Consider the following 16,849-nt stretch of genomic DNA (forward strand, 5'->3'; position numbering starts at 1 on the left):
ATAAAAGTGTACAAAGATGATGCAAAATGTAGTAACTTACAAAATATGTAAATTACTACATTTTACATCATCTTTGCTACTATTTTAACTTACATCAAAAAAAAAACATTAACAAGACCTATAATATTATTTGTATATTGTGATAATACAATCGGTATATTATATAATGTATTATACTAATCTATGCATTATATTAAAATGTATAGCAAATACTGTTTATAAAAAAACCTATATCGTGATTCGTGAGTTATAAAAGCCCCCATTTGATGAAGATCCCGCATGTTTCTGGATCAAACAAACCCGTGTATTAATTAATGTAATTGATATTATTCTATCTCATCTCAATTTCCGTTAGTAATTAGACGTTTAACACAATTATAATATTTTCAAAAATATTTCTTATGTAAACATGTTTTTTTATTTAAGTAGAAATAATGCAATAAAAATATGTAGCATTTCCAAATAGAAAATACACGGCAAATATATTGCTTAAAACGCCTATTCATAAAGAAAATAAAATACCAAAGCAACAAAAAGACTATCTGACAGCGGTGGGATTCGAACCCACGCCCTTTCGGACTGGTGCCTAAAACCAGCGCCTTAGACCGCTCGGCCACGCTGCCTGTTACTATAGCGGTCAAATTACCAATCACTATCGTGTACTATCATTATACATTGATGACGTCATCATTTATATTATTATGTATGAGTTGGTTTTCTATTGTGTGCCAATTAACTTTGAAATATAAATAATAAAATCTTTAGTTTTGAATATTATTTAAATACACTATTAGAAAGCGTGAAAATGTAATTTCCTTTGAAAAAACCATAATAATGATTAGGTACATAATATTATAAGTACAGTTATTTATCTACATTTTGTAGCAAAAAGAAACTATTTTTTTTATGAAATAAGGGGGCAAACGAGCAAACGGGTTACCTGATGGAAAGCAACTTCCGTCGCCCATGGACACTCGCAGCACCAGAAGAGCCGCAGGTGCGTTGCCGGCCTTTTAAGAGGTAATAGGGGAGGGTAGGGATGGGAAGGGAAGGGAATAGGGGAAGGCAGGGAAGGAAATAGGTTTGGGGATTGGGCTTCCGGTAAACTCACTCACTCGGCGAAACACATCACAAGCGCTGTTTCACGCGGGTTTTCTGTGAGAACGTGGTATTACTCCGGTCGAGCCGGCCCATTTGTGTCGAAGCATGGCTCTCCCACGTATATGTGGAACTAAACTGAACATAGTATAACTTGAACTCAGTATTGAGTATTTTTTTGTGTGACGTCACGATACCTACGCAAACACCTAAACAACTAATAATTTTGAAAGACATGACGTGCGTCTTTACCCTTATTTTATATTTTATTTTATTTTATCGAAACTGATTTTACTACTATTTAAAGTTGTCTTATATACTTATATATTTACTTCATATTTAATTAATTCTTGTATATAATATACAAGAATTAATTAAATATGAAGTAAAATAAAATCATACTTTTTAAGTAAGTACCTAATAAAACTATTATTTTTGTGTTACATAGTTAAAGAAAATAAGGAAAATACTTAAATAGGGTTTTTTGCATTTCTGTTTGGTTTTTTTTTCAATTTTTTTTAATTTTTATGCATGTTTTGCGTCCATAAATAACTTAAAATTTAATTTGTTATTATTCTTAGCAATATTCCGCGAAATAAACTTCCACCTTTAAGTAAATGAGTGAGTGTACGCATAGGCATGCGTACAGCACCTCCCTCCTCCCACACTGCCTATGCGTACACTCGCATGCAAGAACCTGCAAACACCACCACCACACAAGCAATAATGTTGGCAAATCCGTGCAAGGCCCCTCACCACCATGCGCGACGCGCGTTTCGCCCCAACACCGGAGCATCCTCAGGATGTGGACTCTACGAACAACGTCCGTTAAGTCCTTTAAGTTCAACCTGCATGGTGGTGAGGGGCCTTGCACGGATTTGCCAACATTATTGCTTGTGTGGTGGTGGTGTTTGCAGGTTCTTGCATGCGAGTGTACGCATAGGCAGTGTGGGAGGAGGGAGGTGCTGTACCATTCCATTAACTATCCATAAATAACGTAAAATTCAATTTTGACAAATAAAATATGAACTCTATTTCATTTAAAAGTCTAACAAACTGGTGACGGAAAAGCAACTTCCGTCGCCCATGGACGGAAGAAGAGTTGCAAGTGCGTTGTGGGCCTTAAGGATATGCGCTCTCTACTTAAAAGTTTGCCAATTGCAGCTCGTGATTATTATAATTAAGTAGATAAATAAACATTATATTTAAATTATCTTTGAATAAGGGCATGGGCGTACCGATGGGGGGCAGGGGGGGTCAGCTGCCCCCCTGGATCATGTTTTCATCCCTACTATGTATCTTACCTAGTACTTTTATCGAAAATCTAGTATACTTTCATAGAAAACTTATAAAAGATATGAGCGATTCCTTTACAGAAGACGTAATAAATCGAGTAGAGTAATAAATAAGTACCTGGTTAAAGAAATTATATAAATAATATGTATAATTTTTTATTCTTTATATATCACCTATCGTATATTATAAAATCTGATCTGATCCCCCCTGGCCCGGGGGTACGCCCATCATAATATTATTATCAGCTCAGCGTAGTAAAAAAATCTCAAATATTCTTGCGCAACTTATGGACGCCCCCTTCAAAAGGGGTGTTTACTTTGCCATCATTTCATGTTAGCGTTTTCTCTCAGTGTGGCCATAACATATTTAAGGAATTAACAACAAGACAGTGGGACATTAAGGGCGCGTCGACAGCTGCCCTCGACCCGCTTCCGCCCGTTGTGTTTGACGAGTGGCCGGTTACCTAGGGTTGCCACTAGCTCAAACTATATTTTAGACGTGGGAGAGCCATGCTTCGGCACGAATGGGCCGGCTCGATCGGAGAAATACCACGTTCTCACAAAAAACCGGCGTGAAACAGCGCTTGCGCTGTGTTTCGCCGAGTGAGTGAGTTTACCGGAGGCACAATCCCCTAACCCTTGCCATCCCTACACTCCCCTATTACCCTATTCCCTCTTAAAAGGCTGGCAACGCACCTGCAGCTCTTCTGATGCTGCGAGTGTCCATGGGCGACGGAAGTTGCTTTCCATCCGTTTGCTCGTTTGCCCTCTTATTTCATAAAAAAAAAACTATTAGTTTCTATAAGTTTATGAGCCTATTCTATTCCACTGCTGGGCGAAGGCCTCCCCCTAGATATTGTGTTTATCTCGCCATCTTTTTCGGGGCCTTTCACGGCGTCCTACGTCATCTCATGTCAACTCCGTAGTAGATACTAGATCATGAATTTCTATGGTCAGACTTCCTATTGTATGGACAGATTTGCAAGACGTCTACGCTCACGAAGTCTGTCGATTCAGTACTTTAGAAAACATCTACGCGTCGCGTTGCGATCTGAGTTGACCCTAAGTTTGTTCTTTAATATTAGTATTTTTTTTTAAATAAGTATATACTTACCTATAATTTCCGGACCATTACAACCTGCGATCCAAGATGAAAGTGTATTCCCTATTAGGCCGTCAACGCACTTGCAACTCTTCTGATGTTGCGAGTGTCCATGGGTGACGGTAGTTGCTTTCCACCAGGTGACCCGTTTGCTCGTTTTATAAGAAAACAAACCTACTAAAGCAATATAGATAAATGATGGTGCCTTCTGTGATCAAGTCGCGTTACTTAATATGCTGAAAAATATTGTCATAATACGTCAAACAAAATATCTCATGAGAAAATTAATAATAATCATTTTTATGAAATAAGGGAGCAAACGAGCAAATGGGTCACCTGATGGTAAGCAACTACCGTCGCCCATGGACACTCGCTACATCAGAAAAGCTGCAGGTGCGTTGCCGGCCTTTCAAGAGGGAATACGCTCTCGTCTTGAAGGTTTGCAGGTCGTTTATGTCCAGAAATATTGCTGGTGACAGTTCGTTCCAGAGTTTTACAGTGCGCGGCAGAAAGTTACGCGAAAAACGCACGGTGGAAGACTGCCACTCATCAAGGTGATGAGGATGGTATATTTTTCGCGTGGGACGATGGCGAAAAGTTGCAGGTGGTATGATTCCGAACAATTCCTCAGAGCACTCCCCGTGACACAACCGATAGAGGATGCAGAGTGAAGCTACATCTCGGCGTAATTCCAAGGGATCCAAGCTGTTGCAATCAACAATTCGAGCGGTCCTTCGTTGGATACGATCTGGATCGAAACTGCATATATTGTTGAAAACAATTTCAGAATTGAGGTTAGGAAATAGTAGGTAATGGTCAGGCAAATCTTTGACTCGCTGATGATTAGAGAGCATGAACTTGGTAAAACTGTATCTTCATTTTTAGGGTTCCGTAATCAACAAGGAATCCTTGTAGTTTCGGTCTGTCCGTCCGTCTGTCTGTCCGTCTGTCCGTCTGTCCGTCTGTCCGTCTGTCCGTCTGTCCGTCTGTCCGTCCGTCTGTCTGTCTGATCGCGGTTTTGCTCAGAGACTATAGGACCTACAAAGCTGTATTCGGCATAAATGCACATATAAAATATGATGCCGACAAAATGGATTATAAGACACATCAAGTCGGTTTTTATATTGTAGGGACCTGTTGTTATATTGTTGTATTTTTTGATAATATTAATATTATTTATACACATACATAAATTCAAATCGGCCATTTATAATATTTCGAACTGACAACCCTAATCACTAGAGTTTTCAGTGTAATAAATTGACTGTTATTTTGCTATGACTAGAACAAGGTTAGGACTTCGGTTTGATATACTTATCAACAGGTGCCCCGTTGGCTCATTTTCCCGAATGATGGCCATTGCAACGCCATGTTCTAAGGGCAACCATAACTAACCAACATAGCCCGACGTAAAGAAGGGCCTTATGAAGTTTTATGGTATTTCCTATAAAGCAAAGAAGTCAGGTAAAGTATAGGTCTACCAGAATCTGATGGATCTACCAGAATTGACAGCAGAACTGAAATAGGATTTTCAAAAAATATCCTTGATCATTGGATACATTTTTATATTTGCATGTTTCACAACAGAATAAGCCGCTAAAGGAAAAAAAAAGATTAAAATGTTTTATTCCAATTACCCCGGTATTGCTAGATAAGAGTCAATTTAATTTCTCACTTTTTGCCATCAGATTCTGGTAGACCTATAGTAGAGAAAATAGTTTTTTTTTTTATGAAATAAGGGGGCAAACGAGCAAACGGGTCACCTGATGGAAAGCAACTTCCGTCGCCCATGGACACTCGCAGCATCAGAAGAGCTGCAAGTGCGTTGCCGACATTTTAAGAGGGAATAGGGTAATAGGGGAGGGTAGGGAAGGGAAGAGAATAGTTGAGGGTAGGGAAGGGAATAGGGTAGGGGTTAGGGGATTGTACCTCCGGTAAACTCACTCACTCGGCGAAACACAGCGCAAGCGCTGTTTCACGCCGGTTTTCTGTGAGAACGTGGTATTTATCCGGTCGAGCCGGCCCATTCGTGCCGAAGCATGGCTCTCCCACGTATAAAGTATGGATTATAGTAGTACGGAAGCAATATTCTCATATCTATATCCATACTATACAGAGTGTTAGTGTAAACACCGTTATCCTTGAAACCATCAAATGAGCCCGTCAAAATGAACAACTTTTTCTTTGAGAACAATGCTGAAATCTCAAAAAAATGCCGTCTTTATTACCCATACGGATGCCCAGATCGGCAATTTGTATGGGTATGAAGACGGATTTTTTTGAGTTCCCAGCATTGTTCTCAAAGAAAAAGTTGTTCATTTTGACGGGCTCATTTGATGGTTTCAAGGATAACGGTGTTTACACTAACATCTTGTATAAATGCAAAAGTGCGTCTGTCTGTCTGTCTTTCTGTATAAAATATGTCTGTTACCTCTTTACGCCTAAACCGTTAAACCGATTTTGCTGTTTGATATGCAGATGCATTGAGCTCCGGGAAAGGACATAGGATACTATTTATCCCGGAAAAATTTGCGGTTCCCGCGCGATAAATGAATTTTGGAGAAACGGACTTGCGGACGTCGTGTAGTGTAATATAAAAACAATAATACATAATCTCCTTTTTCGAAGTCGGTTAGAAACACAAGAATGCTCTCTGCGCTTGTCAGGTTCGGAGAAATGGCCCGGACGAACGGTGACGGATGTATTGTACGCCATTTACTTTCAACTTAGATCGATTCTCTAGGTAGCAGGTTTCGGAGGTTAAGCTTTATTGCCGTGGCCATAAGGTCAACAATATAGGTTTGTCGAGAAACTCCCGATTAAATTTTTAACTTTAGTTGCGCCGAAATACGCGGTATTCGTAGCTTTTTCTAATAAATATTATGAAACTGACTCTTTCCAGGTCATCGGAGTCCTAGGAAGTTCTTCTTGGTTTAGCGGCTTAAGTGTTAAAAGTAAAACGACAGAAAGACACAAGACACTGTCACATTATTATGGAAAGGGGTACGAAGATTTCACGAATATTATTTTCCAAAATGGATAGCTAACATCAATACAAACAAAAAATAATCTTAGACAAAACCACGTAAAGAGTCACATTTCGAAGATATAAGCTGCTAAACTTTTACCAATTTAAGATATTGCAACTTTGGCAGCTCAAATCTTCGAAATGTGACACCTTACGCGGTTTTGTCCAAGATTATTTTTTGTATACAGTATTAATGTTAGCTATCTATTTTGGAATAATAATCATTCATTCATAAGACATTAGGTTGGCCAGGATCCGTACAAAAATCTTCATACCCCTTTCACACACCAATTTTAGCATAACAAAATCGCTGGAAGTAATTTTGAGCACGCAAAAAAGAAATACACTATAACCCTCATTTGTTCTTTCATCACGTTTAAATTAAATTACGAACCGAGTTTAAGATACACCTTTCAAAAGAAGGGTGTATTCAAACCTCTTTACCGTAATCTGCCACATCAGCACGTGAAGAGCCAAAGTGAATAAAGCACTAATTTTCACATCAAGCCAAACTCCAATTTTCCACATTTTGACGCTGCAATATCTATTCATGAGCCCAGTGACAGCAGCCCGAAACAACTTATTTGCATACAATTTGCACCCTAAATGAAAGGGGTAAGGTTTAATTTTGTGTGGCTATCAATGCTGACCGAGGTTATGTTTTTTCTTTGGACGCTCCGTGTTAGTGTATTTCATTTTGTACAATGTTATAACAGTTTCATCCCGCCATTGTAGCATGATGTGTGTCAACACAGATTTTTTAGTAGAGCTAACCAAAGGAGGCTGGCGAATCCCGCTCTATCATCCGTAAAAGTGTTTCAAAATAATGTTTCACAGCATACATTTTTATAATTTGGAAATTATTTTAATACGTATATAAACCTCTTAATATTAGGGAATCCACATGCCCAAATATGTAAACTGTACTCAGCTGTAGCCTGTAGACTGTATGTACCTAGTCGTTGTATATTGTTGTGTATGCCTTGCTATCGTGCTATTTCTATTTGCAAGAAGTTAAAGTGGCTGTTGATTGAAATCCTAATAGTTTTATTGTTAAACTATGTTCAGTTTGGTGGGTTTTGGTAGCGTTTCATGACAGCGAAAAGCGACTTGCTTGACCTTTAGAGTAAGCTGTATTTGAGGTACTAGAGTAAGCCTTGAGAGCCTTGTTTTACGCTTATTCTTTTCGCCAGGCTAGTTCCCGAATCCCGAACCGGTGGTAACTGGTAGCTGAACAATTAGGACAGTTCTCAAGATATTTGTCGCTTTTCGGAAATAAATTAATTTTATTACTTTATTCATTTTACACTTATCTAATTAAATCCAACAGGGGACTGCACAACTAGGCGAAAAGCGCTAAAATATGATAATGATGACAAAGCCTTCGTAATTTCTTTAATGGCTGCCGTGACGTCACGTCTCACAATATGGCCGTTTGACAGATGATTGATCTTCCCGCCATCTCGTCGTCTATTCCTGTCACTGCCGAAATTACTTGCGAAATTTTCAGACACAATCAACCCATTTTTCCTATCACTATAAAGGCTTGGAAAGGTCACGGCAACAATTACTAAAAAAAAAATATTTAGAAATTGTGGTAGATATTTATTTTGCAAGGTCGATCAGTCAAGTCGAACTTATCGCTGGTCCACCTGTACTTCCCGTATACGTATAAAGGCTCCGCGGCACTGTAAACTATAAGCATTTATTTGATACGCTTTTATGTCTTATCAATTGATATGTTTTAGATTTTCCCGGCACTTTATGAGTTTATGAGTCACTCGTCAAACATTTTTGTAGTTAAAAAGCAACAAAAACCCTAATATCTGCGTAATGTTTTAAAAGGTGTCGTTATTAAATTAAAATATGTATTTTGCCGCCGGCCGGCCGATACACGCTGTAAAATCGCATTTGACGGCGGAATTTAATTTTAAATATTCCCGCCATAAAACGAATATGGCCGACTTTCATCTAGGCGGGGGACATGCCGGCGCTATAATTTCATCAATATTTGATAATGCCATCACAGTAATTACTTCGGTCATCGACGCTTTTACATGGATAAAAATTTAACCGCTTTTGTTTATCGTTGAGTCCAGTACAGCTAAGAAGTAATTGTAGCGCCCGAGTATGTGCCACAGAGAAAAGAACAGGATACTTACTTCTTAGGCAAAACTAAGAAGTTTGTACCCTGAATAAAATACTGTAGGTTTAACCAAACATCGTCTTTTTAACCCCCGACAAAGGTGTTATAAGTTTGACGTGTCTGTCTGTCGGTCTGTCTGTCTGTCTGTCTGTCTGTCTGTCTGTCTGTCTGTCTGTCTGTCTGTCTGTCTGTTTGTCTGTGGCATCGTAGCAGCCAAACGGGGGGACCGATTTTGATCTAGTTTTTTTGTTTGAAAGCTGACTTAATCGAAAGTGTTCTTAGCTATAGTTTATTATCATCAGCCTGCTCCGTGCTGAAAAATCGCGGTTCATCTGGTTCGTGAAGGAAGCAACTTGTAGTCTGGTAGCTTGTAGGTGGGCTTTATATTTTGCATTCTAGTTCGTGACATTTATGAATATTTATACATTAATGAAAGTTGACCTGGTGCTGCAACATCACCTGGTAATCAATAGGATACCCAACTCCTCACCAACTTTGAGCAATGGTTTCGTGTTTGGGCTCATTTTAATTGCGACAACTAGTAAGACGTAGATAAACAGTTAATTTTTGCATGCTGCTGCTGCAGCATCACCTGGATTCTATAGGAGCCGAGCTCCATATGAACCCAAAGTAGAGGTTTCATGTTTGGACTCATATTGACGGACTCATCCAAAAGGACATTCGTAGATGGTATTCATTGGGATATAATATGATCCTCTTGATAGGAATTATTCTGCACTATAACCAACACAAGTTTAAAAAGCATGAAATAAAATATTTTAGTCCATAATATCACTTTACACTTAGGAATTATTTAAACTTAAAGTCAGTAAAATATATTATTTCATTACTTTTTAATGTTGTTTGGCGGGGTTGTTGTTTTTTTTTTTTTTTTTTTTTAATAATAATTTTATTAATACTTTAGAGGTCCTATCACCTACGTGTCCCTTATAATATAGTAACTCACTATGAAAGTAGCAGCGCTGAACACTTTGTTTTGTTACAACCTGTGGGATATATGCGTGGCGGCCAAAGGAAGATCTTCCGACCGAGCGAGGTGTTATGCTCGGTCAGGCCGAAGCCCGCGTGATACATCTCAGCTGTCGTATATATACCGACGCGCTCAGAAAACTTCGATAGCGCGATGCAGGAATGTTAGGCGAATTGTGGGTACCGCCACAAACCTGTAATATAATTATTTTCCTTGAAGCCCGCGCTCAGAATATCTTTTTACTCTGTGGCAAAGGTATAATATCAGTAAATGGACGGTGAGCTGATAGTTCTACATGGGATAATAATCGTCGTTTATTCCAAAGCTTCAGCAGCTTCCGACGTCCGTTGTTTTAGACGAGCTAAAATGGCATCCTGCAGATATAGCTTGAATATTTTACTTCGATACTTTGCATGGTTCCGTTTCATTATCATAACGATGCTCAAATTATTTTAATGTTTAGCCGGTTATATCGCCCTGAAATTTTCATAGAGGAAATGCAAAATGCAAGTGTCCAACGTCAGTTTTCAAAAGTATACAAACGTATTTATACGTGGGAGCACCATGCTTCGGCACGAATGGGCTGGCTCGACCGGAGAAATACCACGTTCTCACAGAAAACCGGCGTGAAACAGCGCTTGCGCTGTGTTTCGCCGAGTGAGTGAGTTTACCGGAGGCCCAATCCCCTACCCTATTCCCTTCCCTTCTCTACTCTCCCCTATTCCCTTCCCTTTCCTTCCTTACCCTGCCCTATTACCCTGTTCCCTCTTAAAAGGCCGGCAACGCACTTGCAGCTCTTCTGATGCTGCGAGTGTCCATGGGCGACGGAAGTTGCTTTCCATCAGGTGACCCGTTTGCTCGTTTGCCCCCTTTATTTCATAAAAAAAAATGCTTACACGGCCAGTCTGAGATCAGCTGAGTCCCAGAGACAAGAGTTGAAAAAAATATGATACAGTCAATATTTTTTTACAAAATATAGAGTAGTAATCCTAATGTCGTTGAAGCTAAGGTCGAATTTCGACCATTGGGCGATCTCTAGTTTAAATAGAAATGCATCACGCGGCGCATTGCGGTCTGAATTGACCCTTACGCACTCACTCTACGTCATATCCGATATCGCATCGCCCTTATACGCTCGGGTGCCGAGGAAATTCAGCGAATCAGGCTACCGAAATAAGTCAATCATTGAAAGTTCTATATTTTGTCGAAATTCTATTTTTAAAGACGCCGAGAGCGGAAGGGCCCGACATGTTGTTAAGGAAATTATAGGGATTTGTACATTTTGCGGTTTCCTGACCTGCCCGCTCGGTCTTGAAGGGTTTGAAGGAACTTATGTATTTTTTTTTATATAATCCCACTTATATTCAGAGTAGAGTTTTAGAAATGCGTGACTCTACAAAGAGAGTGAGGAGAGCTGCTGCTATTTTTTATGAATGTAAATAATTTAAGCCGTTCGTCCCTATTCTCAAATTGTTTTTGGATCTTTTTCCGCTGCGTAACTCCCATGAGTGATAAGGGTGGAATTTTAACAAACCTTTCTCAATATCACACGTCTTGTGACTTATCAAGATTCATTAATTATTTTTCTAATCGCAATCAAAATTGTTTCTTAAGTTACACTTTTCATAAAGAGCCACGTTTGTTCTTCAGGCACTAGGACAATCATCCTTGTAGTATTTCATCCTAGCGACATATTGTGATACAAAAATGGTGAAAATAGTAACAATATTTCTGAATACTCTACCGTGATATGACAGTAGTATTTTTCAAGTGGAAAGTTAGGAAGAAGTTAACCTACATAATCGCACAGCGCATTTGCCAAACGTGAACAGCCGGATTTATGCCAGAGTTGGAGACGGTTAAAAATTATCTGTATGGTAAGTTACATGTCTCAAAACTTGTATGTAAATATTCTAATGCTTAGATCCACAATTAGAGACTCACGACACTGTAATCTAACAGCGGTCGGATTCTTGTACCATAGATGACGCTAGTGTGATGACTGATGACACAGTCTGCGATAGAAGTGACATTTCTAGAGTTTCGATTTTTTACGAGGAATGAAAATCAGGACCCTGGTATGTGGATCTGGGGTAGAGCAAAATGGAAATTCTTTACTTGTAAAAGAAAGTATTTAACGTAAATAGAAGCTCAATGCATGCAGTTATTATTACTTTTAACAAAAAATTAAAACCGACTTCCAAGGTAAAAACAATAATAATATGAACTAAAAAGTATTAAATAACTCTTACTCTATAATAGTGCCTTTTTCAGAATTCGTCTAAATCTCAACTATTTCTGTACATACAACAGTCTTCATTACTTTGAAGTCGGTACCAGCTAATTTTATAGTGAGTTCAGTCAATGTCAGAATATCTGAAGCTTTTGGGACTGGTACCGACTTCAAAGTAATGTAGACTGTAGTATGTACAGAAATAGTTGAGATTTAGACGAATTCTGAAAAAGGCACTATTATAGAGTTATTTAGTTATCGACAAGATAAGGCTTTATGCGTAAATAACCACTACGAATGTTAACTATTCACATTATGTTACTGTAAGCGAAATTGTGGTAAATGCTTGCAGTTATCTAAGCGATGCTGCAATTTAAACACATTTATCTTTAAAGGTTCAGGAGTTCTGTTCAGTGCCTTTGGACCAAGAGACACCTTTTTTTCTCTTATTTGTAACATAATATGTTTAAGTTACTAGAAACAACATTTTAACCACTATGAGTCTTTTGATAAATTTCAAGGATTTCCCTCGATTGCTCATAGATCCCATCATCAGTTCACCACTTTCATAATTATTATACAAAATCAAGGTTACATCCTATACAACAATACAAGAATTTGGAAAATCGGTTCACAAACAGCGAAATAATCATCAAAAACATCTGCTCCGATGCAAAATATCACGAAAAGCATCAATAACTGGGTCATAATGTGATGACCCATGGCATAATTATGATTGTGATGATGATAATCAATTAAATTGATGTGTTGGCTTATGATTTCAGTTGTTTAAACAACGCCGAAATCCCCGAATCTGTATCTACAAGGATTCAAAAGTTCTGTTGGGTACCTTCAGATCCAGGGTATAACCTGGTGCGAAATCTTACTTTTTGGTAGCATTTACCTTAAATGCTTCAGAAAAAATCAAAATCACGTTTCGATACAAATTTCAAGGAGTCCCCTCGATTCCTCCAGGATCTCATCATCAGATCACCATTTTTGTGAACATGGTACCAAATTCGAGTTAAACCCTATGCAACACAAAAAGAATTTTGAAAATCGGATTACAAACGGCTGAGTTATCGTTGAACATACAAAAAAAAAAAAAGATACATACAGCCAAACGTATAACCTCCTCCTTTTTGGAAGTCGGTAATAAAAATAAGATAATATTACCTACCTGCGAAAACTTTATAATAGGCTTTATGTTTTCTATTATAATTGTACTCTTACTGTATTTTTTGCAAGCTGTAAGTTATTGGAATAAAATAAAATAAAATAAATAAATATGGCCAAACTAACCACAAGCAAGCCAGGAAAATTTGCAAACTCGCGCATCGTCGAAATAATATTTACAATTTGTGTCGGTGAATATATTGGCTCCATGTCTCGACACACAGCTGGGACTCATATTTAAAGGCAGCGGTTCAAGACTCATTCAATGCGTATCCTCTTCATTTCTAATGCGAAGCATACATTTTAACATGCTTCTAAGCTCTCTGGCGTATAAAATTTCGAAAAGTTTCTTTTATAAAATATTGTATAGGTACGCTCTTAAATTTTGAAGCAAATAGTTTGGTGACGTTGACAATAACTTATAAAACTTGGAAATATCTTAACAAAATTTATTCCCCAACTGGGAAAAGAGGGGAAACATACGTAAATAATTCTTGTACGTTAAAAACGCTGGCAAATTTTTGGTTCTGTGTATAAAGTAAGTAATAAAAATATCATAATAAAACCGCATCTCTATTATTTCGAAATTCTGCTACGGACATAATATTATATACATTTACTATTTTAGTACATAATCGAAAATTACACCCCTTTTTCCACCGGAGGTTAAAAACAAGTGTGTAAATATTTATTCTGCGCCTGTGATCAATGAATCCAGTGAATTTTCTGATCCCTGTGAGCCCGCGTTGTGTTTGCCCTCATTACAATACTACATCGCTATATTAAGTCTAACACACACTTTAATTACCCCAAAAAATTAGTGAGATTTTAAAATCTCACTAATTTTTTGGGGTAATTAACTAATTAATTAGTAAGGTACTAATAAAAAGATTGACACTGACCTTATTAATGTAATAGGAATAACGTTATAATATTATCTATACTTTAATAATATTATAAAGCGGAAGAGTTTGTTAGTTTGTTTGTTTGAACGCGCTAATCTCTGTAACTACTAATCCGATTTGAAAAGTTCTTTCAGTGTTAGATAGCCCATTTATCAAGGAAGGCTATAGGCTATATTTTATCACGCTAATACTAATAGGAGCGAAGAAATAGAGGAAAGTGTGGAAAAAACGGGGGGAAATTATTTGAAAGGGCTTATTTGAACGCGCTAATCGCAGGAACTACTGGTCCGATTTGAAAAATTCTTTCAAATCGGACGAGTAGTTTCGTGTTAGATAGCCCATTTATCGAAAAAGGCAATAGGCTATATTTTATCACGCTAAGACTGATAGGAGCGAAGAAAATATAGAGGAAAATGTGGAAAAAAATGGGGGAAATTATTTAAAAGGGCTTATCTCACGAACTACTGGAGCAATTTTTCTGTTATTTGGCACAGATAAGAAGTAGTCCACGTGAAGGATCATAGGCTATTTTTGTAGAATAATTTGTCTGTGAAATATCAAATTTACGCGGGCGAAGCTGCGCGGAACGTTATATTTCGCGTGGTCACGACATCACGCGTAAACGGCTGGACCCATTTGCCAGAAATTTGGTATGAAGATATTTTGACTCCCGAAAAAGAAAATAGGATACATTTTGTCCCGGAAAAATGTACGGTTACTGCACAATATTACTTTTATGATTTGCGCGTAAACTATTCAATCTATTTTGATGGAATTTGGTACGGAGATACTTTGAGTCTCGGGAAAGGACAAGGAATACTAATTTTGTCCCGGAAAATGTACGGTTCCCGCACAATAAACTTTTATGATTATCGCCTAAACTATTCAATCTATTTTGATGAAATTTGGTATGGCAATACTATCAGTCTCGGGAAAGGACAAGGGATACTTTTTATCCCGGAAAATATACGGTTCCCGCACAATAAACTTTTATGATTCTCGCCTAAACTATTTAATCTATTTTGATGAAATTTGGCATGGAGATTGGAGATACTAATTTGAATCTGGGACAATCTGGGACAAGGAATGTTTTTTGTCCTGGAAAAATGTGCGGTTCCTACACAATATACTTTTCTGATTTGCGCGTAAATGACTCAACCGATGTACGGGAACAACTATAAACTAAAGTCTACGCAGACGAAGTCGCGGGCAACACAAACGTCAGCACCAGCACATACAGTAAGGGCGAAGCCAAACGAGCGTAAATTGTGAGTCGTGAGCCGCAGAATTCCTGCCGGGCAGAATTTTTTTCATACAAATCACGACTCACAAAATTACGCTCGTGTGAATCAAACAGGACTTTTGTATGAAACTGAATGCAGCAGAATTCTGCCCGGCAGAAATTCTGCGACTCACAACTCACAAATTACGCTCGTTTGGCTTTGCCCTAAACAAAAAGTTTTCTTCTACGTTTCGCAATGTTTTTGTCATATTCAAATTGTTTACAATAATACATATTATATACAATATTATAAACTAGGCAGCGTAAATCACGTCGTCTATTCCATGCCAAGTAAAAACTTGTCAATATAATATAACGTGTGCAAAATGTTAGATTATTTATTGTGTGTGCTAATAGTGCCATCTGCACCCACCTTTGCGGAATATTCCCTCTTGTTACAAAATCCTCGTCTGTATGAAAACCATTGTCAAAAACGACACTCTGGTTACACTATACATTGTTTCGTTGAAAACATAATATAGAGTAAGAGCCTGCGACGGCTAGTCTTTCCTCATTTCAGAAAAGCTAACGTATTAATAAAGCTCAAGGGTGTCTGGCAGTGGGAAGCAACTGTCAAACATGTCCGGCACTGGAAGACGAGATTTCTCCTCTTACCTAGCTATGAAATTGAGCTTTACTCTTTCTTCAAAAAGTTTGACCGGACATCCATCCATCCACAACATGGTCACTGGTCATTCCTACCTCTGTAAAGGCCGCAAACAGATAAACTTTCAGCTTATCTAAAATTCGGACAGTCTGGTCGTCGCAGGCTCTTGGTTCAATATTTTGGGCACATGTAGCTTGTGGGCGCGTGACTGAATTGCTGATGTGGGTTACGAATATTATTTATTGTACATTATAACATTCCGAACTGGTTTATTCTGTAAATCTTGTAAACCAGACGCTTCGTGTATCTGTTCCACCAAGGTCGTATTTTCATAGAAAAGTCGTTCTATTCGTTCAGAATAAGTTATCAATATTGCCTAGGAATTTCACGGGCAACTTTTTGAAATTGATTTTATACGCTGTCGCCACTCATGATTTCTGAAATGTCTATAGAACTCACGGATGACAGAGAGATTGATATGACGGAAATTGCGGGTTTGCGTAACTATTTAAGAAATACGCAAATCCGCAACTTCCGTCATAGCACTTCTCTCTGTCATCCGTGAATTCTACATTTCAGATATCATGAGTGATGACTGATGACGTGAAACTATTAAAAAAAAAAACTCCACGTCTACTTCAGACCGTATTTTAGCGCACTGGAGCGCTCTCAGTGTACATAGTAGAGATACAATATTATCTGGCAACAAACAAATGAGTTTTCTGTTCAATGACGTGGGACGTGGGACGTGGGAGAGCCATGCTTTGGCACGAATGGGCCGGCTCGACTGGAGAAATACCACGTTCTCACAGAAAACCGGCGTGAAACAGAACTTGTGCTGTGTTTCACCGAGTGAGTGAGTTTACCGGAGGCCCAATCTCCTTACCCTATTCCCTTCCCTATCCTCCCCTATTCCCTTCCCTTCCCATCCCTACCCTCCCCTATTACCCTATTCCCTCTTAAAAGGCCGACAACGCACCTGCAGC

General features: G+C 38.4%; 1 long non-coding RNA gene and 1 other non-coding gene across 2 annotated transcripts; one reads left to right on the top strand and one right to left on the bottom strand.

Annotated features, from left to right (window-relative positions):
* Positions 1-543: 543 nt before the first annotated feature.
* Trnal-uag lies at positions 544-623 on the bottom strand. Its single transcript has one exon. It is a non-coding gene; the product is annotated as a tRNA-Leu (tRNA).
* Positions 624-1,581: 958 nt separating this feature from the next.
* On the top strand, positions 1,582-15,352 carry LOC121730777. Its single transcript, XR_006036148.1, has 3 exons — positions 1,582-1,592; positions 6,712-6,718; positions 15,215-15,352. It is a non-coding gene; the product is annotated as an uncharacterized LOC121730777 (long non-coding RNA).
* Positions 15,353-16,849: the final 1,497 nt, after the last annotated feature.

The sequence above is a fragment of the Aricia agestis genome, chromosome 9, assembly GCF_905147365.1.
Source record: "Aricia agestis chromosome 9, ilAriAges1.1, whole genome shotgun sequence".
In the NCBI taxonomy this organism is placed as follows: Eukaryota; Metazoa; Arthropoda; class Insecta; order Lepidoptera; family Lycaenidae; genus Aricia; species Aricia agestis.